Source organism: Hordeum vulgare, chromosome 6H (assembly GCF_904849725.1).
Source record: "Hordeum vulgare subsp. vulgare chromosome 6H, MorexV3_pseudomolecules_assembly, whole genome shotgun sequence".
NCBI classification, from domain to species: Eukaryota; Viridiplantae; Streptophyta; class Magnoliopsida; order Poales; family Poaceae; genus Hordeum; species Hordeum vulgare.
This window is the reverse complement of record NC_058523.1, coordinates 227,505,152-227,530,814: the sequence shown is the minus strand read 5'-3', so window position 1 is coordinate 227,530,814 and position 25,663 is coordinate 227,505,152.

The window sequence follows — 25,663 nt, the reverse complement described above, 5'->3', positions numbered from 1 at the left end:
GAGAGATTGGAGCGCCATAGATAGATGAGGTAAGATGATGGAGATGGTGATGCTGATGAAGACGATCACCTCGGCGATGGTTCCCCCTACAACAATCCGACACCAACGGAAGAGAGGGGGAGAGAGTATCCCCCCTCAGGCTTGCTCTTCCATGGACTCTCCCTAGATGGGGAGAGGTTCTATTGGTTGAAAATATGCCCTAGACGCAATAATAAAGTGGTTATTATTATATTCCCTTGTTCATGATAATCATCTATTATCCATGCTAGAAATGTATTGATTGGAAACTCAAATACATGTGTGGATACATAGACAAAACACTGTCCCTAGTGAGACTCTAATGGACTAGCTCGCTGATCAAAGATGGTCAAGGTTTCCTGGCCATAGACATGAGTTGTCATTTGATAATGGGATCACATCATTAGTAGAATGATGTGATGGAGAAGACCCAAACATAGACATGAATCGTATCGCATATGACCTCGAAATACAGAAGGACCATCAAATGTTGATGGTCAATGAAACCACTAGTTTCGAAAATAATGGCAAGGGAAAGAAGGGTAACTCCAAGAAGAGTGACAAAGCAGTTGTCTCTCACGTGGGGAAACCCAAGGCTAGACCCAAGCAAAAAACTTAGTGCATTCATTACAAGGAGACTTTCCACAAGAAGCGGAACTTCCCCAAGTATCTGGCCGAAAAAAGGCGGCCAACACCAAACAAGGTATATATGATATACATGTTATTGCTGTGTAGCTTACCAACTCTCATTGTAGTGCCTATGTATTTGATACCGGTTTGGTTGCTCACATTTGCAACTCAAAAGAGGAACTACACGATAGATGGAGGTTGGCAAAGGACGATGTGACAATGCGCGTGGGAAATGGTTGCAACACTGACGTGATCACCATTGACACACTCGCTCTTCAATTACCGTCGGGATTAGTGATGAGCCTGAATAATTTTTATTTAGTGGCTGCGTTGAGCACGAACATTATATCTGGATCTTGTTTGATGCGCGACGGTTACTCATTTAAATCAGAGAATAATGGTTGTTCTATTTATATGAGTAATATCTTTTATGGCCGTCCACCCAATGTGAGGGGTTTATTCTTATTGAATCTTGATATTGATAACACACATGTTCATAAAATTGATGCCAAAAGATATAAAGTTAATAATGATAGTACCACTTTCTTGTGGCACTGCCGCTTAGGTCATATTACTTTAATAAGCATGAAGAAGATCCATGTTGATGGACTTTTCGAGTCACTTGATTTTGAATCACTTGATGCATGTGAACTATGCCTCATGGGGAAGATGACTAAGACCCCGTTCTCCGGAATAATGGAGCAGGCAAGTGACTTATTGGAAATCATACATACTGATGTGTGTGTTCCAATGAGCAATGAGGCACACGATGGATATCATTATTTTCTCACCTTCACTGATGACTTAAGTCGATATGGGCACATTCAATTAATGAAACACAAGTCTGAAAAATTTGAAATGTTCAAGCAATTTTAGAGTGAAGTTGAGAATCATCATAACAAGAAGATTAAATTCCCACGATATGATCGAGGAAGACAATATCTGAGTTATGAGTTTGGCACGCACATAAGACAATGTGGAATTGTTTCATGGTTAACATCGCCTAGAACACCACTATGTAACGGTGTGTTTGAACGTTGTAATTGTACCTTATTTTATATGGTGTGTTCTATGATGTATCTTGCCGATTTGCCATTATCGTTTTGTGGTTATGCGTTAGAGACAACTGCGTTCACCTTAAATATGGAAGAACTAAATCCGTTGAGATGACACCATATGAACTACGGTTTGGCAAGAAACCAAAGTTGTCGTTTATTAAAGTTTGGGGATGCGGTGCTTATGTCAGAAGGCTTTAGCCGGAAAAGCTCGAACCCGAAGCGTAGAAATGCATCTTCATAGGATACCCAAAAGAGACAGTTGGGTATACCTTCTATCTCAGATCCAAAGGCACAGTATTTGTGTCTAAGAACGGAACATTTCTTGAGGAAGAGTTTCTCTCAAAAGAATTGAGTGGGAGGAAGATAGAACTTGATGGGTTTGTTAACCTTCACTTCATCCAGAGAGTACCGCAATGTAGAAAGATGTTTCTGTGGAGCCTACATCAATTGAAGAGCAAGCTAATGATGATGATCATGGAGCTTCAGATCAAGTTTATATTGAACCTCGTAGGTCGACAAGGGCACGCACTGCTCCTGAGTGGTACGGTAACCCTGTCTTAACAATCATGTTGTTGGCCAACAAAGAACCTATGATCTTTAGAGAAGCGATGGTGGGCCCGGATTCCAACCAATGGTTAGAGGCCCTCAAATCCGAGATAGGATCCATGTATGAATAAAAAGATTATGGAATTATTACCTGAAGGGCGAAATGCCATTCAGAATAAATGGATCTTTAAGAAGAAGACGGACGCAGATGGCAATGTCACCATCTATAAATCTCGATTTGTGGCAAAAGATTTTTCAAGTTCAAGTAGTTAACTATGACGAGACTTTATCACCCGTAGTGATGTTTAAGTCCGTTAGAATCATGTTATCAATAGGTGCACTTTTTTATTATGAACTTGGCAGATGGACGTGAAAACAATGTTCCTTAACGATTTCCTTAAGGAAGAGTTGTATATGATGCAACCAGAAGGTTTTGTCGATCCAAAGAATGCTGTCAAGGTGTGCAAGTTCCAGCGATCCATTTATTTGGATGGTGCTAGCATCTTAGAGTAGGAATCAGCGCTTCCATGATGCGTTTGGGTTTATACAAATTTATGGAGAAGTTTGTATTTAAAAGAAAGTGAGTGGGAGCTCTATAGCATTTCTAATATTATATGTGCATGCCATATTCATGACTGGAAACAATTTAGAATTTTTGGGAAGCGTAAAAGAATATTCGAACAAAAGTTTTTTAATGAAGGACCAAGGAGAAGCCACTTTCATATTAGGCATCAAGATCTATCGATATAGATCGAGTCTCTTAATAGGACTTTCAGACAGCACATACCTTCACAATGTTTTGAAGAAGTTCAAAATGGATCAGTACAAAAAAGATTTCTTGCCGGTATTGCAAGGTGTGAAATTGAGTAAGACTTAATGCCGAGTGACTACAAAAGATAGAGAGAAGATGAGTGTCGTCCCCCATGCTTCTGCCATAGGCTCTATCATGTATGCAATTTTGTGCACAAGACCTGATGTCAGCCTTGCCATAAGTATGGCGGGAAGGTTTCGAAGTAATCTAGGAATGGAACACTCGAAAGCGGTCAAGAATATCCTAAAGTACCTGAAAATGACTAAGGAAATGTTTCTCGTTTATGCTGGTGAACAAGAGATGGTCGTAAGGTGTTACGTTGATTCAAGCTTTGACACTGATCCAGATGACTCTAAGTCTCAAACCGGATACGTATTTATTCTCAATGGGGAGTGGTAAGCTGGTTTAGTTCCAGGCAAATTATGGTAGCTGATTCTACATGCGAAGCGGAGTACATAGCTGCCTTGGAGGCGGCTAAAGAAGGTGTCTGGATGAAGGAGTTCACGAAAAATCTTGGAGTTGTGCCTAGTGCACTGGATCCAATGACTCTGTTTTGTAACAACACTCGTGCCATTGCTTTGGCCAAGGAACTAATATTTGCAAGATGCACACATAAAGCGATGCTTCAATTTCATCCGTGATTACATCAAGGAGGAGGACGTAAATATTTTCAACGTGCACACAGATCTGAATTTCGCAGACCCATTGACTAAGCCTCTTCCATGAGCGAAACATGATCAACACCAAAACTGTAAGGGTGTTAGATTCATTACAATGTAAATCTCATAGTGATGTGAGCTAGATTATTAACTCTAGTGCAAGTGGGGGACTGTTGGAAATAGGCCCTATAGGCAATAATAAAGTGGTTATTATTATATTTCCTTGTTCATGATAATCGTTTATTATCCATGCTATAATTGTATAGATTGGAAACTCGAATACATGTGTGGATACATAGACAAACAAACTATCCCTAGTGAGCCTCTGATTGACTAGCTCATTGATCAAAGATGGTCAAGGTTTCTTGTCCATAGACATGAGTTGTCATTTGATAATGGGATCACATCATTAGTAGAATGATGTGATGGACAAGACCCAAACTATGAATGTAGCATATGATCGTATCAACTTATTACTATTGTTTTCTCCATGTCAAATATATGTTGCCATGACCATGAGATCTTTCAAATCACTAACTCTATTGGAGTACCATGTGTATATCAAACATCGCACTGTAAGTGGGGACTATAAAGGTGATCTACAAGTATCTTCGAGGGTGTCCGTTGAGTTGGCTTGGATCAAGACTGGAATTTGTCACTTCATGTGACGGAGAGGTATCTCACGGCCCACTCGGTAATACAACATCACAATGAGCTTGCAACCAATGTGACTAAAGAGTTAGCCAAGGGATCTTCTATTACACAATGAGTAAAGAGACTTGCCGGTAATTATATTGAACTAGGTATGGAGATATCGACGATCCAGTCTCGGGCAAGTAACATACCGATGGATAAGGGGAACTATGTACGAGATTGATTGAATCCTTGACATAGTGGTTCGACCAATAAGGATCTTCGTAGAATAGGTAGGAGCCAAAATGGGAATCTAGGTCCCTCTATGGGTTATTGGACGGAGAGTGTCTCGGTCATGTCTGCATAGTTCTCGAACCCGCAGGGTCTGCACACTTAAGGTTTAGTGATGATTTGGTATTAATGAGTTATGTGTGATGGTAACCGAAAGTTGTTCAAAGTGACGGATGAGATCGTGGGCGTCACGAGGAGCTCCGAAATGGTCCTGAGTTAAAGATTGATATATAGGCAGTTGGTATTCGAGGTCGGGAAAAGATCCGGAAGATGCCAGTTTTGTGAGGGGAGAGCCGGAAGTGTTCCTGGGGTCCAGCGGCAGGGTCCACCTGCCCTGGAGGGCCCCATGGGATGTGAGAGGGGGCGCACTAGCCCTTGGTGGGCTGGCCGCCCCTCCCACCAAGTCCAATGTTGCAAGGAAGTGGAGGGCTAACTCACAAGGGGCGGGCCACGCTTACCTTGGGTGGCAAGGCACCCTAGGGATGCCGCCCCACCCCTTGGCCGCCGCGCCCCTACGGGGGGAACCCTAGGCCGAACCGGTCCTCTCCTCCTATATATATGAGAGCGGAGGGAGGGCTGCTACACCCTAAGCCATGGTGCATCCTCTCCCACTCCTTATAGATCGTCTCCTCCTCTTGATTTTTCGTTAGTGCTTGACGAAGACCTACCGGGACAGCTACACCACCACCACATTCACGCTGTCACGCTACCGGGGAACTCATCTACCACTCTGCCCTTGCTTTCTGGATCGAGGAGGCGGAGAAATCATCGATCTATACATGTGGAAAACACGGAGGTGTCATTCGTTTAGCGTTTGATCGGGAGTTCGCGGGACAGATCATGATTGGATCGCGAAGACTTTCACTACATCAACCATGTTCTTTAACGCTTTCGCTAAGTGATCTACAAGGGGATGTAGATACAATCTCTACTCTCATAGATGTGCATATCCTAGATTGATTTTGGTGAGCGTAAGACATTTTTTGTTTCCCATGAAACATTACCCAACACTACCCTCTGGTCCTTGGCCACCATGGCTACCGGAGGGGCGAGAGCCCCTCCGACATTGGATCTCTCTCGCTCTGTGTTTCTTCCCTATTTTCGCTGCTGATTTGGGGCCCTTTGTTGTTTCTTAAATACCCTGAGATCCATAACTCGGATTGGGCAAATATTTGAAGGACCTTTTTATTGGAAATATATCTCTCTTGCGGAGAAAGATGGGCCCAAACCGTGTTAAGGGGGAGACAAAGGCATCAGAGCATGCCCACCCCCCTAGTGGCACCCTGTTGCCTTGTGGGAGCCTCGAGAATCGTGTGGTGTTGATTATTCTTCCCTAAATTCACATATATTCGAAAGAAATATCCGTAAATTTGGACTCCGTTTGATATGGAATTTCTATGGAACAAAAACATGAAAAAAAAACAGGAACTGACACTCGGCAGTGGATAAGTAATTTAGAACTAAGAAATAATACAAAGTCTTGCCAAAAGTATAGAAAAGTTGTAGAATATTGGCATGAATACTTCATAAATTATCGATATGTTGGAGACGTATCACACCTTCCCTACAAATGTGTGTTGAATGATAATGAAATAATATCTTCTTATACCAAGGATGTCTATAATGATTATGATATTGAAAAAATGGAAGAATTGTTGCTTCTAAGAGTGTATATGAAATTGCTTCTTTGATTGAATAGTATGATGCCATTCTTTATAAATCTAAATTTTCTGGCATACTTAAATATTGCCGTGAAAACTATGCGTCTAACGCTTATGTTAAATAATTTACTGAAAAGATTTGTGTTGCCTTAGAACGGACTGTTATTTTATAGGAATCTATGGATGAAGAATTTTTTTTAGATGTGAGCTCATTAGATGAAAAAGATGAGGAGGAGAGTGAAGAACAAAAGGAGGAAAAGGGGATTAGCTACTCGTGCCCACCTTCTAATGAGAGTAACTCTTTAACTCATACATTGTTTAATTTCCCTTCGTGCTTACCGAAGGATAATTGCTATGATCCCTTGGATTCATGGGAAATATCCCTTTTCGGCATACTTAAATATTTCTACCGAATGATTTTAATGAATATAATATGCATGTGCTTGCTGCTCCTACTTGCAATTACCATGAGAGAGGAACCAAATCTTCACCTCTCTATGTTTCCAATATGATAAAAATGTAAGAACAACTTATGCTTGCTATGCTCGTGGCCATGATGCCTATGCATAGGAAGAGAGTTGGATTTAGTCGTCACATGATATATATTACTTTGTGCTCACTACGACATTACACATAATTGTCAACTAAAATTGGCTTTGATATGACTTGGGATCCGAGTGGATCAATTACTTGAGCACTATTTGCCTAGGTTATTGGATTTAAAGAACGCTCTACCAGGGAGACAACTCGAAATTTTCAAACAGTCATTTTATACTATTGTGTGATTTTAAAATGATTAAAACCCAAATATAGTGTGGGGAACCTATAACTTTTTCAAAAATAAAAGTGAAAGGAGAAGGACTAGCACCCTCGAAGTGGGTGCTAGCCTTGAGCTTTCGTGGCCATGGATACTTTGTGAATCTTGACTAATTTTTCCTCAACAAAAGCAATTATCCCCTTGTAAAAATTCATTGTACTACAAAAATAATGTGCCAAGATTTACCATTAGGATGTTTAAATTGCTTGTTTGATTTGTGCTCTGCAAAAATAGAAACTTTGGGTGTAGTGTTTGATTTTTCCTATTTTACTGGAAAGTCAACAAATTCGTAAACTCTTAGAGAGTGCTTCGATGGGAAATTTTGTTTTAATTTAGTTTTGATTGTGCAAGATTGGGCATCCTTTTTACCAGCTTATCTCATGCAATGAAGGTGAATAAATTCCCGTATTGAGAATAACTTACCTAGCATGGAAGATACTGATTGCCCTATCACTCCATGAATGGTACGAGTGCACGAAATAGATGTTTGTTTGAATATTTAGAGGTGGCACATGCAAATTTACTTGGAATGGTAGGGAAATACCGCATCTAGGTAGGCATCACTAGTAGAAAAGGGCCTTTTGTCCCGGTTCGTAAGGGCCTTCTGTCCCGGTTTCGGAACCGGGACTAAAAGCTCGTTACAAATGCCCTTGGCCTTTAGTCCCGGTTCTTCCACGAACCGAGACAGATGGGCCTCCACGTGGCTGGTGCGGCGAGCCCGGGCAGGGGGGCCTTTAGTCCCGGTTGGTGACACCAACCGGGACCAAAAGGCATCCATGCGTCAGCATTGCAAGTGATGGGTTTTTTTTGAAAGGGGGGGGGGGGGGGGTTTAGGGGGTTTTGGGGGGTTAATTTAGGTGTTTCATATATTGTGTTAGCTAGCTAATGAATAGAGAGATGTGTCCTCTCTTATCTCCGTGCTTGGTCGACGCTACATACTATACGTATAGAGAGGACTAGACACGCTAGCTAGTAAGCAAATGAAGGAAACAGAAGATCGGCATGAACATATGCATACAAAGAGAAGTGATATCGACCACCTCTCCTCTGAGAGATTGGTCGAACAACAAGTTCTTGTATATCTATCCGACGCTACTGGCTACATATATACAATATATTTATCTCTTACAATATAATCTCCTAATTAAAATTCAACTCGTTAGGGTTCACATGGTATTCTCCGTCTTTAGCGATCACGTGGTCAAGAAAGAATGCCGCCAATTCCTCTTGAATTCCTCGCATACGATCTTCTGGTAGGAGTTCATTCCGCATTCGATATATCTAATTTGAAGAAGGGGGTCAATACATATATATGAATAAATGAAACTGAACACAAATGATGGTAATAAAATAAAATTGTGAATATTATTATTTACGCACGTCATAATGTTTGTCAGAGTAGCCCCGCTCACAGGTCACGTTGCAGATGGACTCGCAAATGTAGTATCCACAGTAATCATTCCCTGGTTCCTGCCACAACCACTTTACAAGAAATATAGGTCAATCAAACTAATAGTTAGCAAGCATGCTAAATTGTATTGATGAAACTAGCGCTTGAATCACCACGAGATGCGTGGAACATGCTACTATAGTACTTACTTTCGGTTGTCTAAATTGCAGCTTCTTCGGCAGTCCCGGAGTTTTTGCGGTGAATTTTTTCCAAACCCTGCCACACAAAGAAAATAGTTACTTGATATCAGGAAATGAACAAAGTTGCCGATATGGTGCGATAATGATCGATTTAACTTACTTCTCTAGAATTTTAGTCATGTCCGCATACTCGTTGGGATGTTTTCGTCTCGAGTCTAAGACGGTTACTAGTCCCTGCTCAAGCTTAATCTCTAGGAGAATATAGTGGAAGCTGCGCACGCATGCATAACTTATCAATTACATTACTATAACCTTGACTAATAAGGGAAACCGAATATGCACAAGACAGTAACACTCACTGGAATTCGTAAGGGAAGAGTATTATAGCTTTGTTTTGATTCAATACAAACGATTGTAGCAGGTTGGCCTCGGTATCTTTGGCCTGATATTTAATCATAAATGCATCTACGAGATTTGTGTTAATGAACCCAATATCACCAATTTGTCTTTTCTTCCATTCGATGATCTTCAATCTGCATATAATATAGTGAGGATAATTAAAAATATATGCAATGAAAGAGCTGACCTATATATAGAGACTTAATGACAGAAGTAGTACTACTTACAGGCAGTAGCAAGTGATCATTAATTTATCGAGGGCCTTTAGATTGAAAAACGAGAAGAACTCCTAAAATGCAACCATCAACAGTTCAAGTCCAACGAGGTCATGCTCCTTTCTAACTCCCAGCGTCAAAATAATACTCCCCCCAGACTCTTTGCAAGTTTTCATGTACCAATCATGGAATCTTCGCATCATCGTTGTTAGAGATCTTTCATCTTTGACGAGAGGCTTCTTGTACACGTATTTGTGTTCGTCCACCTCCAATAAATCAAAATGTGCATCATCGGGCAGGTAATCTGCAAGATTGGTACCGAGCAACAAGATCCCCGGATGATTAGCGACGATATCGCTATACACCTTGAGCGGGGGGAACGATTGGTTTGCTTGTTCGCCGAGCTGGGCAACTTTTTTCCCAGCTCGTCGTTCTGCTAACCTTTGATCACTGACAGTACTCCCCGACCGCTGTGCTTCGATAAATGACTTTGTAATAATGCGCTCATAGTTGCCTTTCGTCAGAGACTTTGGTGGTTTCTTGAGGGCAGCCAGAGTACGCTTTGCTTTTACCGGATCTATCTTCTCCTCCGGAGGTGGATGGTTCTTTGCTTTCAGCCCTTCAAAGAAGTTCTTCACTTCGGCTTCCACGATCTTCTCGTTTTCCTCCGGGCTCCTCTCGTATGGTAACTTCTCTAGAGGCTTCAGAGAAGGATCGTATTTTTATTGCCTGCCTCTGGCTGTACTGCTCCACATCGGAGCAGACGGAGCGACTGCGACTGTCTTTCCTTTCTTACCAGGCGGAGGAGAAGGACTACGCGCCGGAGGAGCCGGAGCAGCGACGGGTCTCTTCAGCCCTTGTTTACGAGGCGGAGAAGGAGGAGGCAGCTGGCTGCTCGGGCGCACCGGCGCAGGCGAAGAAGGAGGCGGAGTGCCGTCACGCGCCGGAGAAGGAGGCTGATTGCCTTGATCACTCGCCGGAGGAGGCGGAGGAGGAGGCGGGCACTGACTCGCCGGAGGAGGAGGAGGAGGCGGAGGCGTCCAGTTCGGAAGGTGGATGAGCTCCTTCCGCCATAGGCATGCAGTCTTCAGAGAAGAACACAGCCGAATCTCCCCTTCACCCGTAGGGTGGTCAAGCTCAAGGTCCTCAAATCCTTCCGTTATTTGATCCACCATCACCCTAGAATATCGTTCTGGAATCGTCTGGCCATGGTAGGTTGAGCCAGGTTCATTATGTATAACAGAGCCAACAGCCGCCTTGCCTTTGAATGTCATCCATTACGTCATAAGGTAGCAATGTTGAGACTCTGTCATAGCATCCACGGGGTAGCACGTGAAGACAGGCTCCAGCTGCTGAGTCTGCTCGATGGAAGCCATGCTGCTTCTCCGTTGAGATGGCGGGGTAGCTTCAGGGGAAGCTTCAGCAGGTCGTTTGCTGTGATCTGCTTCTCGTTCCTCTAGCCCTTGTACCCTTTCGTGCAGCGCGTGCAGTTAGCTATGCTTCGCTTTCTTCCTCCTCTCCTGGTTTTTGTAACCCCCTGCGTCCGGAAACCCAGCCTTCCACAGAAGGGAGCCTGGCGTGCCTCGTGTCCGTCCAGGGTGCTCAGGATTCCTGAGGGCCATTCTGAGCTCGTCATTCTCTCTGTCTGGAATGAACGCCCCTTCCTGTGCTGCGGCGATATAGTGCTGAAACTTCCTGAGGGGTATTCGCAGTTGCTCTTCCATCCAAACGCACTCCCTTGATACAGGGTCCAAGGTTCCGCCAACACCAAAGAACCAAGTCCGGCAATGGTCTGGCCATCTCAATGTCTCTGGTTCTACCCCTTTAGCAATCAGGTCATTCTCAGCCTTGTCCCACAAAGGTCGGGCTTTGAGGTAACCACCTGACCCCGTGCGATGGTGATGCTTCTTCTTCGCAGCATTTTTCTTGTTTGTCGCTGACATCTTCTTACTCTTTTTCGATGTCTTGTGGGCCACAAATGCGGGCCATCGATCTATGATCTTCTCAAACCGGCCGGTGAATTCTGGTGTCTCTTCTTTGTCGACAAACGTTTTCAGCTCATTCTTCCACCTCCTGAATAGTTCTGCAATCTTCTTAAGAGCATGAGACTTGATCAATTCCTCTTTAACTGGCTTCTCAGGATCCTCCTCTGGCGGTAGGGTGAAATTTTCCTTAAGCCTTGTCCAAAGATCTTCTTTCTGTTTATGGGAGACATAAGACGTCGGCACCTCAGGGTCTTCCTTCTTTGGCTTTAACCATTGCTGGATACTGATCGGGATCTTGTCCCTAACAAGAACCCCGCACTAAGCACGAAATGCATCCCTTGTCCGGATGGGTTCAATCGGCTTGCCATCGCGCGCGATTGCTGTGATCTCAAACCTTTCATCCGAGCGCAACTTTTTCTTCGGGCCTCGTTTCTTTACCGAAGTTGAGGTTGATCCACAGGGCTAGAGAAAAAAGAAGAAAGACGAGAGTTAATTAATATGTGTACATATGAAAACAATGAATGCATCAATTAACTAGTCAGCACGGGCTTAACTAATATATATATACCTGGTCGGACTCGGTTCGGTCAACGGAGCCGTCATGAACGCCCTCTTCTTCACCTGGTCCTTCCAGATCATCATGAACTCCCTCTTCTTCACCCGTTCCTTCCAGATCATCATGAACATAGCCCTCTTCTTCACCCGGTCCTTCCAGACCATTGGTGTCTCTGAGAAACGATGCTATGACATCACTTCCTTGGCCGATTATCTCCCCCAAAGTCGCTTCTTCCTCTTCGTCTCGGGAGTGATCCATAGTTTCTGCAAATATTTATAACATGTCAATTATTATTCAAACATGGTACAGATGGATATATATTAGTGGCAACCGTAGAACTAGCTAGCTAATCACAATAAGGAATCATGTTAGTGGCCTCGACGCTGCTTCTCTAGGGTTTGGGGTGGCCTAGACAACGCTTTAAGGGTTTGGGGTGGCCTCGACACAACGCTTCAAGGGTTTGGGTTGGCCTGAACACAACGCTTCAAGGGTTTGGGGTGGCCTCGACGACAACGCTCTTTTAACTTGGTAAATTTGGGAGGGGGTATATATCGACAACGACATACCCGATAAAAAATAAGAAGACAAAACAAGAATTAAAAAGAGGAGAGGAAGAAAGGAATAGAAGAGAAGCAATCGAAGAAAAAAAAGGAGAAGAAGAAAGGAATAGAGGAGAAAGAAGAAAAAAATTATAAATTTTCTATTTTTTCTTCTTCTCCTCTTCTTTTTCTTCTTTTTTCCTCTTCTTATTTATTTCTCCTCTTCTTGCTCTCCTCTTCTTCTCCTTTCTTCCTCTTCTTATTTTCCTTTTTCCTCTCAGTCATTTTCTTCTTCTTCCTTATCTTCCTAGCTAGATATATAATACTTTTCTAAAAATGTAACTTTTGCATATATAAACCTTTTTCTTCTTCTTCCTTCTTCCTTCTTCCTAAATATATATAGATAAAACTAACCTAAAATGTACTAAATCAGAGAACATATATAGATAAAACTAACCTAAAATGTACCCAAATGTACTAAAAATCTAACTTTTATATGCACAGAGAACATATACATATATCAATTTTTATAAAAATGCAAAAAACAAATCATCATATATATGAACAAAAAATTTAATAATGAAAAGAACATATACATACATATACTCACACATATACACATAGTGTGGAAAGAACATTATATAATGAAAAAACAGAGGAGTGGACAGGCGGGCGGCGCCGCCGGCCTGACCAAGGAGGGAGAGGTTGGTCGGGGCAGGGGCAGAGGCATGGCGTCGGCGTCGGTGTAGAGGGCGGAGACGACGGCGTGGTCGGGGCAGGGCGATGGCGGTGTCGACAGGGCAGAGGGCGGCGACGGCGTCGACCGGGCAGGTCGGGGGCGCGGCAGAAGCACGGCGACAGCGGAAACGGCGGCGTGGTCGGGGGGCAGAGGCACGGCGACGGCGGTGACGGTGGCGTGGTCGGGGGGGCAGAGGCACGGGGACGGCGGCGTGGTCGGGGAGGGGGCAACGGTAGCGTGGTCGGGGGGCAGAGGCGTGGTCGGGATCTCAGGTAGCCTGTCGGCGTCGTTGCAGGGATCGAAGAAACTGACGAAAATTTCAGAAGCGTGGGCTTATATATCAAAGCCATTGGTACCGGTTCGTGGCACCAACCGGTACCAATGCCCCCTTTAGTCCCGGTTGGTTCCACCAACCAGGACCAAAGGTCACTTTTCAGCAGCCCAAAGGGCGGGAAGCGGCGGCCTTTGGTCCCGGTTGGTGGCACCAACCGGGACTAAAGGGTGGGCATTGGTACCGGTTGGTGCCACGAACCGGTACCAAAGGCCCGTGTAATGCCCGCATCGCGGCCAAAGTTTAGTCCCACCTCGCTAGTTGAGAGGGGAGCGCAATGGTTTATAAGCCCCACTGCCGCACCCCTCTCGAGCTCCACTCCACTGCAGGCTTACGGGCCTACTTGCTAATGCTTTCCCTGATGGGCCTTCTCGGCCTACTGCGGGCCTGAATCCTGGCCCATGGATGGGTTTCTAGTCGTATTCAGGTCGTGGTGGCCCAGTTGGTGGCAATTTTTTTATTTTTTCCCAGTTTTTTGTTTTCTTTTTTGCTTTATTTATTTTATTTCTTTTTTGCATTGGTACCGGTTGCCTGCCGTAGCCGTGGCGCGGTTGAATGTTTAGTCCCACGTAGCCAAGTGAAGGGCTTCCGAGCCTGTTTATAAGCTCCGCCGCGGCTGCAACGTGGAGAGGAACAACTTTATAGAGAAAATTCAACCTAAATTCAAAGTATTAGTTAGCGCTAACTAATACTTTGAATTTAGGTTGAATTTTCTCTATAAATTCGCATCTATTTTTTTTCCATTATTTTTTTTGTTTTTTGCTTTATTTTTGTTTTGTTTATTTTTTTAGTTAGCTTATTTTGTTTTGTTTCTCCTTACAACAAAATACTTATTTTTTTATTTTTTCTAATTACTTATTTATTTTGTTTTATGATAATTCTTTTTGCCATTAAAGTTTCTAACAAAAAAGTTCTTGATGAAAATTCTTTTTGCTTTTAATGATTTTTAACAGAAATACTTTGATAATTTTAGTTGCATTTACTAGTTATTTTTTCTTTTATTTTTTGTTTTGTTTATTTTGTTTTGTTTCTACTTAAATTCAAAGTGCTAGTTAGCTTATTTTGTTTTGTTTCTACTTACAACAAAATACTTATTTATTTTATTTTATTTTGTTTATAAGTAATAATTAATTTTATTTTATGATAATTCTTTTTGCTATTAAAGTTTCTCTCATATATGGTGGACACTCCCTCACCTGATTTTACGACCGTCGATGATGGCCGCTATTCCTTCTTCCCCTAATGCATAACAAATATCTAGCACAAGGAGAAGAAGGAAGAGCGACCCCCATAACAACAGCCGACATTCTTCTTCTCTCATATGCATGAGCTAGAGTGGCAATAGCATGGCATGCATACTCACACCTCAACGCCCAAAAACACAAGAGAGGGGTGGGAGGGGGGAGGGTTTATGTAGGCAATCCTTTAGTCCCGGTTCGTATCTAAAATCGGGACTAATAACATATGCGGCATGCGACGTGTTTGCGCGGCACGCCACGTGGTTTCGCTGGATCTTTAGTCCCGGTTTTTGTCCTGAACCGGGACTAATAACATATGCGGCACGCCACGTGTTTGCGCGTCACGCCACGTTGTTTCGCTGGATCTTTAGTCCCGGAAACTCGTCTGCTACAAAGGGATTTCATTTTTTTGAACTTATTTGAACTCCATAGTTTTTCTGTGTTCAAAATGCACCATTCAAAGCCACCTCATCAATTTACAACCCTTTCTGACTTCATTTGTTATTTTTCATGCATTTAATGATTATTTTGAGCTATAAGACCATGAAATTGAAAAGCATTTGAAATGAACTCTAAAAAGGTTCCATGTTGGCATGGTATCATCATTTCACCCACATAGCATGTGCGAGAAAGTTGAGAGGGTTACGGCAAAAACTGGATGCACTTCGTGTACAAAACGGACAATCTCTTTCGAAGTATCAGGGTTTCATATGGAAACTCGTCTGTTACAAAGGGAATTCATTTTTTTGAACTTATTTGAACTCCATAGTTTTTTGTGTTCAACATGCACCATTCAAAGCCACATCATCAATTTACAACCCTTTCTAACTTCATTTGTTATTTTTCACGCATTTATTGATTATTTTGAGCTATAAGACCATGATATAGAAAAGCATTTGAAATGAACTCTGAAAAGGTTCCAAGTTGGCATGGTATCATCATTTCACCCACATAGCATGTGCGAGAAAGTTGAGAGGGTTATGGCAAAAACTGGATGCACTTCGTGTACAAAACGGACAATCTCTTTCGAAGTATCAGGGTTTCATACGGAAACTCGTCTGTTACAAAGGGATTTCATTTTTTTAAACTTATTTGAACTCCATAGTTTTTTCTATGTTCAAAATGCACCATTCAACGCCACATCATAAATTTACAACCCTTTCTGACTTCATTTGTTATTTTTCATGCATTTACTGGTTATTTTGAGCAATAAGACCATGAAATTGAAAAGCGTTTCAAATGAACTCTGAAAAGGTTCCAAGTTGGCATGGTATCATTATTTCACCCACATAGCATGTGCGAGTAAGTTGAGAGGGTTATGGCAAAAACTGGATGCACTTCGTGTACAAAACGGACAATCTCTTTCGAAGTATCAGGGTTTCATACGGAAACTCGTCTGTTACAAAGGGATTTCATTTTTTTAACTTATTTGAACTCCATAGTTTTTCTGTGTTCAAAATGCACCATTCAAAGCCACATCATCAATTTACAACCCTTTCTGACTTCATTTCTTATTTTTCCTGCGTTTACTGATTATTATGAGCTATAAGACCATGAAATTGAAAAGCATTTGAAATGAACTCTGAAAAGGTTCCAACTTGGCATGGTATCATCATTTCACCCACATAGCATGTGCGAGAAAGTTGAGAGGGTTACGGCAAAAACTGGATGCACATCGTGTACAAAACGGACAATCTCTTTCGAAGTATCAGGGTTTCATACGGAAACTAGTCTGTTACAAAGGGGTTTCATTTTTTTGAACTTATTTGAACTCCATTGTTTTTCTGTGTTCAAAATGCACCATTCAAAGCCACATCATCAATTTACAACCCTTTCTAACTTCATTTGTTATTTTTCATGCATTTACTAATTATTTTGAGCTATAAGACCATGAAATTGAAAAGCATTTGAAATGAACTCTGAAAAGGTTCCAAGTTGGCATGGTATCATCATTTCACCCACATAGCATGTGCGAGAAAGTTGAGAGGGTTACGGCAAAAACTGGATGCACTTCGTGTAACAAACGGACAATCTCTTTCGAAGTATGAGGGTTTCATACGGAAACTCATTTGTTACAAAGGGATTTCATTTTATTGAACTTATTTGAACTCCATAGTTTTTCTGTGTTCAAAATGCACCATTCAAAGCCACATCATTAATTTACAACCCTTTTCGACTCGGGTATTAGTCCCGGTTCATAATGTACTCCAAAGTGCGTTGGCCACCGTACATCCATTGGCGGTTCATCTCTATTATGAAATTAAGTATATATAAAAAAACCATTGCAGAACAAAATGAATAGATAAGTGACCAAATTAATACAAGTTCATCATCACATTAAAACCAAAGCACAATAGTGATCAAATGTTATTAATGAAAAATAAATACATAAAGTTCTCTCATAAAACAACGTACAACTATGTAAAACATTTAAATGCAACAACAAACGCGATCAAAATCACAAGTAAGGTAACAATTGACGCAACAACATAATGATACCAAGCCTCTTTATCAATGGCATATTTTCTCATATTCCTAATCTTCAAGCGCATTTCATCCATCTTCAAGCGCATTGCATCCTTCTTCAACCGCATCACATCGATCTTCATCTTGCGATCGTCAATGACCTGGCAACATGTAACTCCATTTCCATATTCGTATCCTCAATTATTTTCAATTTTTCCTTCAAGTATTTGTTTTCTTTTTCAACCAAAGTTAACATCTCGAGAAGCATTTCTAGGTGGGTTGGAATTTCTTGTTCACATACCTCCTAGATATAAAATATATGTCACGTTGGTCATCATAATTGTCATAAACAATAAATGAACCAAATAGTTATTAAAAGGTAATATATACCACATCTGAATCATAGACAGAACGAGGGCCGACGGGGGCGGATACCAAAACCATCGCACTATATAATAACAAGGAATAATAAAAGTAAGAAAATTAGACAAGTATCTATCTGAAGTCAGAATTTTTTTCTTTCAGAAAGAAGATAAGAACAAGAGGCTCACCACGCTAAATCTAGACAAGTCTCGTTGAAAATGGAGCTCGCAGGTCGAGTTTTGAGAGGAGAAAGCTTAACTAGTGTGGCTCGGGCATTTCATCGAACACCTCATGTGCATAGGAGGTGAACTAGAGCACCCAAATGCCCTCCCCTCGCCGGCTCAACAAAAATAGAGCACTGTGGAGTGCTCTGCCGCGGCGGTGGGTATATATGTAGGCAAGTTATTTGTCCCGGTTCGTGGCATGAACCGGGACTAAAGGTTGTGGGCCAGCAGCGAGGACCATTGGTCCGGGTTCGTGGATCGAACCGGGACAAATGGTTCCACACGAACCGGGGCCAATGCCCACGAGGCCCCGGTCGGCCCCCTGGGCTCACGAACCGGGTCTAATACCCCTCATTGGTCCCGGTTCTTGAAGAACCAGGATTAATGGGCTGGACAGGGCCGAACAGTAGCCATGTTTTCTACTAGTGCATGATGGACTCTTGTGGAATAATTGGATTTAGGATTTTGGATGCACAAGCAGCATTCCCTCTTAGTACACATGAAGGCTAGCAATATATTGGGAAGCGACGGTGATTAACATGCATTGCAAATAATTAAAATTAGATATTAGCCTGAGTAGGATCTGAGCACTCCGAATTTCAACATCATAAAGGATGTATTGTTTTTGAATCAACTACATGTTCACATGTGGGCCAAGTCAGGCCACTCGAACCATTTAGAGGGAAATACCATAATACCATGATGCATTATACCTATTTTGATGCATGCTAGCGCACAAGATAAATCATTATGAACTCCTATCTATTTAAGCATGGCATGAAAAACTATGATCTCCAATTGTCAACATAGACATGTTCACTCATGACATACTGAATCAAGATCGAATGAGCCAACATATTTACAAAAACAGAGAACAAGAAGAGTTCTTTCCCATTTCCTTTACCGCGATCACTTCATCAAATATCCTTATTATTGCCTTTCACTTGCACGACCGAATGATACAATTATAATAATAATAGTGCAAGCGCGTCGTGCACTACGCTGGAATGTGTAGGGTACTTGTAAACAAAAGAGAAGGCATGGTAATACTGGCTCTTCGTTAAATAAACAACAAAGCATATGAGAGCCACTCAAAAATTTCTTCTTGGTCTTCTTCTTTCGACGACTGATAGAAGATAAAACAAATTCAAAGGAACACACTAAAAATATTTTTGGGGTTTTTGATTTTTCTCAAGCGGAAAGAAACAAGCCAAGGAAAAACAAAAAACGAGAAAAACTATTTACATGGGAAAGCTCCCGACAAGTAAATGAAATATTTTTGGGTTTTATTTGAATACTACCACAAATAAACGGGAAAAAACATGGATTACAGTGAAAGAGGATGAACACCCACAATTTATATGAAGTGCGTCACCATGAATGTAATGTCGGTGAGAAATATGTACTCCCCCAAGCTTAGGCATTTGCCTAGCTTGGTGATCACCACTAACAATAGTCGTCAGGTCTGAGAAATCACTTTTGTTGTGGCACCTGAGCATCCCAAGCCTAGGCCTCAGCCTCCGCAGCGGCAAACTCATTCTAGTGAGCAATTATGTCTGTTGGTGCCACGGTGTATCTGTTCCTTGCCTGAAAGTTAAACAAAGAGTGTGTGGGCAACACAATGATATCGCGAGTGTTCTCTATATATACAAAGTTATAACAGATGTGATACTGGTGAGGGAGTCTGCGACTAAGGGGTCCTCGGATGGTTTGCCCATCTCTTAGAGGCCTACCTAGTGGTTAGTATTGTTGGAGAACAGACTAGGTGATGACCTCATGTTCAAGAGGGAAAGTTGTGAAGACTCGTGTGTCGACCAAGTTGATTAGGCTAGATCGGCGCATCTGTCCCTGGCTGGAGGTAGGTTGTATTTAACCCTAGGAACACTTGGAGGTCAGTTGTATATGAACCAGAGGGTTTCATCCGCATAGACAAGTTGTCTCATCTAGGGTTTTAGTTCATACGATGTCGAGGTAGATCAACTCTGAAATGGTCATACCCATCAATATAATCAAGCAGGACGTACGGTTTTACCTCCTCAAGAGGGCCCAAACCTGGGTAAACGTTGTCTCTTCGTCCCCTATAACCAATCAATCCAAGGTCCATAGCTCGGGTCCCCCTGCCCGAGATCCACCGGTTTTGACACTGACATTGGTGCTTTCATTGCGAGTTCCGCTATTGGATCGCAGGAAAGATTGATGGCACGCTTAGTCATCCGTGCAGAGATCCGCAACAATGACATATTTGTCCCCGGATAGATCTTCGCATTCAGAAGCATCGGTCTGCATGCTAATCCGACCAGCCAGCTTGGCCATGTCGCAAGCTTCACCCTCGATCAGGAAGTAAGGTTCGGGAGCCTAGAGATCACTAACCACCCCCGGGAGGTCTTGTGTTAACAATTCTCCTAGATCCTTTCGAGGAGCCCACGAGCCAGGATGCCTTGATTTCGGAGGTCTCGGATCCCACTTCCGGGGTCACTCTAACCATTGGTTCGGCCTTACACCCCGACGCGGTCGATACGCCCAGATTCGTCTCGCGGGAACACATCTCGGGAACTTCCTCGAACGACCCCGGGGCATCAGTGTCGCTGGCCAATCCCGAGCACTCAAACGGCATGGACTCCATCGAGACTCCGTTATTACATGAGTTACAAGAGGGATCCAATCTATGGGCATGATCGACGACCAATCTTCGATCTACGATCGAGTCGGGCTTAGTCCCGACGATAGGGAAATTCACGTCCCACCCATCATGCATTTGGTAGCCACCATCGAGTTCCTGGATATGAGCTCCCCACATCAACTACCGGAAGTAATGACGGTCTACATCCCAGTTGTCAATCATCCGGACTCCTTCAATAATCCGGAACCCGGATCTCGCCCAGAGATAAACTCGGGTCATGCGGCCGATCCGGCATGCGACCCAAAATCAGTGCAGCAGGGTCTCGTCGTAATCACGGACCCCGAGCCTGTCGCGCTAAACCCCACTAAAGCACGGGACGCGTTCACCAAGGTCTCGGACTCACATCTCATCTGAACACGAAATTTCATCCCACCCACCACCCAACTCGAGCATCCCTTGGGAATAGAGAAAGGGTTCCGTTTACTGGACCCACACAAGGTTATACAATGGATGCTGGAATCTGTACACCACTTTTTGGCAAAGATTCCTCCTCAACAAGGCTAGGGTAGAGGTCCATGGTGAGGAGGAGTTCATCAATGCCTTCTGGCATAGCTTCCATGATGAGGGCATCCTCAACGCCCTCGCCCATCGCCGAATTCAAACCTTCGCCGAGGTGTCAAGCCTGGTGCTCAAATATTGCGCCATGGAATGCACTTGACAAATACAGCAAATGTGCATGGAACCTAGACATATCACACTCCCGCTTTCACGGGGCCGATTACCTTCGGGCCCGGAGAGAAAAGTAAAAAACATGGACGAGAGCCAGATTGGTCCTTAATGTACTACTGGACAAGCCTTGCCAGATATACTTGGTCTCCCCTAACACAAGCTCCATCCACAGCCTTCGAGAATGTTGGGTCGTTAGGTAAGTTGCAAAAAGTGGAGAAGCCATCCTCAAGTCCCCACTTACCAAGGAATAGTCAGGAATGCCGCCTAATAGCAACGCGGAGATCCTAATGATCTATCAAATATTTTTGTGGAAAAATCAAAGAAACATAGCTCTTCGAGAGCTCCGTCAAATCGACCATGTAACAGCGGCAAACCCATGGTCGGACGCACCAATTACTTTTGACAAAGACGACCAGCTGATTACTAGCACATGCCGAGCACCTGCCACCCTACTCTAAAACCCCATAGTCGATGGCTTCAGACTAAATAACGTGCTAATGGACGGGGGCAGCGGTCTGAACCTCATTTACAAGGACACACTTGGAAACATGCAGTTCGACAGATCTTGAATTGACGAAAGCAACACCGCTAAAAGTGTGTTATATCGACTAGAGGGGGTGAATAGGCGCGTTTTACAAATTCATCACTCAGGAAATTCCTAGTGAGGAAAGTCCTCAGTCATGAACTGATTGCAACAGGAATAGTACTTAGACAGAAGTGCAAAAACGACTAAATCAAAGTACTCGGCGTGAATTGAGAGAATCAGTTTGCACATGTCATGTATACATGATAAGCAGGTTATGAATAAATCAGGTGAAGAATTTGAGGTGAGGAATTCATTGAAAGTCTTCAGTCAAATTCTTCAAACGGTACAGGTGAAAGTCTTCAACATGCAATTGAGGAAATGAAAAGAGTTTAAGAAATAGAACTAGTAGCTCGATGAACATAGTGATTGATGACACAATTCAAACTGATGTGACAGTTGTACATCTCTTTTGGAGCGGCTTGGTGTTGAAACCAAAGGACACAAAATCCCGGGACACATAGTCCCTACCGTATTATCCTTGAGCTAAGTGTTGGAAATATTCCCTAGAGGCAATGATAAAATAGTTATTATTATATTTCCTGTTTCAAGATAATCGTTTATTATCCATGCTATAATTATATTGAATGAAAGCATAGATGCATGTGTGGATATATAGACAAAACAATGTCCCTAGTAAGCCTCTAGTTGACTAGCCAATTGATCAAGGATGGTTAAATTTTTCTGACAATATGCAAGTGTTGTCACTTGATGACTGGATCACATCATTGGGAGAATGATGTGATGGACAAAACCCAAACTATAAACGTAGCATGTGATCATGTCATTTTGTTGCTATTGTTTTCTGCGTGTCAAGTATTCATTCCTATGACCATGAGATCATGTAACTCACTGACATTGGAGGAATACCTTGTGTGTATCAGCCGTCGCAACATTACTGGGTGACTATAAAAGTGCTCTACAGGTATCTCCGAAGGTGTCCGTTGAGTTAGCATGGATAAAGACTGGGATTTTTCACTCCGTGTAACGGAGAGGTATCTCGGGGCCCACTCGGAAATACAACATCACATATAAGCCTTGCAAGCAATGTGACTCAAGTGTTAGTCACGGGATCTTGTATTACGGAAGGAGTAAAGAGACTTGCCGATAATGAGATTGAAATAGGTATAGGGATACCGACGATCAAATCTTGGGAAGTAACATAGCGAAGGACAAAGGGAATGATATACGGGATTATATGAATCCTTAGCACAGAGGTTCAACCGATAAGATCTTCGTAGAATATGTAGGATCCAATATGGAAATTGAGGTCCCGCTGTTGGATATTGACCGGGGACTCTCTCAGGTCATGTTTGCATAGTTCTCGAACCCGCAGGGTCTGCACACTTAAGGTTCGGTAACGTTTTGGTGTAGTTGAGTTCTAGGTGTTGGTGACCGAAGGTTTGTTCGGAGTCCCGAATGAGATCATGGACGTCAAGAGGGTTTCGGAATGGTCCGGAAACGAAGATTGATATATAGGATTCTTTCATTTGGCCTCCGGAAAGATTTCGGACATTACCGGCAGTGTAGCTGGAGTGACGAATGGGTTCTGGGTATTTACCAGGAGGGGCCCACCCACCCGGGAGTGAACCTAATAGCCCAAGGGTGGCGTGCCAACCCTTAGTGGGCTGGTGAGGCAAGCCGAAGTGGGCTATTTTGGTCAAGAGGAAAATATCAAGGAGAAAGAAAAAAAGGAAAGAAAGAAAGAAAGAGGAGGTGGGAAGGAAGGAAGGGACTCCTCCCTCCAAACCGACTTGGAGGAGGATCCCTTCTCCCTCTCGGCCGGCGCCCTAGGGCAAAGCCCCACCCCTTGGCTCGTCCTATATATACTTCAGGTTTAGGGCTTTTGAGAAATAACTTTGCCACGTGGAACCCTAAACCTCTGCTTCGTAGTTCTTCCTCTAGATCGGCTTTATGCGGAGCTCGGGCGGAGCCCTACAGGAATAGATCATCACCATCACTGGCGCACCGTCATGCTGCCGGAGAACTCATCTACTTCCCTGCCTCTCTTGCGGGATCAAGAAGGCGAAGATCGTCATTGAGCTGTATGTGTGCTGAACACGGAGGTGCCGTCCGTTCAGCGCTAGACCGGAATGGATCGTGGGACGACGCTGATTTGAATCACGAAGCTGTTCCACTACATCAACCACGTTTCTTAACGCTTCCCGCCTAGCGATCTACAAGGTTATGTGGATCCGATCTCCCTCTCGTAGATGAACATCACAATGATAGGTCTTCGTGTGCTTGGGAAATTTTTTGTTTCCCATGCAATGTTTCCCAATAGTGGCATCATGAGCTAGGTTCATATGCAGATGTAATCTTGAGTAAAACACAAAAGTTTTTGTGGGCGTTGATGCTCGATTTGCTGCCCTCCTTAGTCTTTTCTCGATTCGGTGCTATTGTTGGATTCAAGCGGCCCAGACCAACATTACTCATACGCTTACGAGAGACCGGTTTCATCGACTAACATGCAACTTGTTGCATAAAGATGACTGGCGGGTGCCTGTTTCTTCAACTTTAGTTGAATTGGATTTGACCGAGGCGGTCCTTGGGGAGAGGTTAAATAGCAATTTGCACAGCTTCGTTGTGGTTTTGCGTAAGGAAGATGTGATCATACTAGATACCCAGAGCAGCCACGGAAAACATGCAACAACAAATTAGAGGATGTCTGACTTGTTTTTGCAGGGTATGCACGTGATGTGATATGGCCAAAGACATGATGTGATATATTGTATGTATGAGATGATCATGTTGTAATAGTTAAATATGGACTTGCACGTCCATGCTACGGCAACCGGCAGGAGCCATAGGGTTGTCTTTAAACTAACGTTTGTGTTTGCAGATGCGTTTACTATATTGCTAGGTTGTAGCTTTAGTAGTAATAACATAGGTAGCATGACAACCTCGATGGCGGCAGGATGGTGGAGATCATGGTGATGGAGATCATGGTGTGGTGCTGGTGACGATGAAGATCATGCCGGTGCTTTGGTGATGGAGATCAAGGAGCTCAAGATCATGGCCATATCATGTCACTTATGAATTGCATGTGATGTTAATCCTTTTCTGCTCCTTATCTTGCTTAGAATGACGGTAGCACTATAAGGTGATCCCTCACTAAAATTTCAAGATAAAATTGTGTTCTCCCTGACTGTGCACCGTTGCGACAGTTCGTCGTTTCGAGATAGCACGTGATGATCAGGTGTGATAGACTCAACGTTCACATACAACGGGTGCAAAACAGTTGCACACGCGGAACACTCAGGTTAAACTTGACGAGCCTAGCATGTGAAGACATGGCCTCGGAACACAAGAGACCGAAAGGTCGAGCATGAATCGTATAGTTGATATGATTAACATAGAGATGTTTACCACTAAAAGTACACTCAACTCACGTGATGATCGGACTTGAGTTAGTGAACTTGGATCATGCCACACTCAAGTAACTAGAGGGATGTCATTTTGAATGGGAGTTTATTAGTAATTTGATTAGCTGAACTCTAATTGTCTTGAACATAGTCTAAGTCCACTTTGCAATTTTTATGTTGTAGATCAATGGCTCACGCAGTAGCAACCCTGAATTTCAATACGTTCCTAGAGAAAGCTAAGCTGAAAGATGATGGCAGCAAATTTGTAGACTGGGCTCGTAATCTAAGGCTCATCCTACAAGCTGGAAAAAAGAATTATGTCCTTGAAGCTGCGCTAGGAGATGAACCACCCGCTACGTCTGATCAAGATGTTTTGAACGCTTGGCAAGCATGTAAGGAGGACTACTCAGTAGTTCAATGTGCAGTCTTGTATGGCTTAAAACCGGGATTTCAACGACGCTTTGAATATCATGGAGCATATGAGATGTTCCAGGAGTTGAAGTTTATCTTTTAGAAAAATGCCCGGATCAAGAGGTATGAGACCTCCGATAAATTATATGCTTGCAAAATGGAGGAGAATTCGTTTGTCAGTGAACA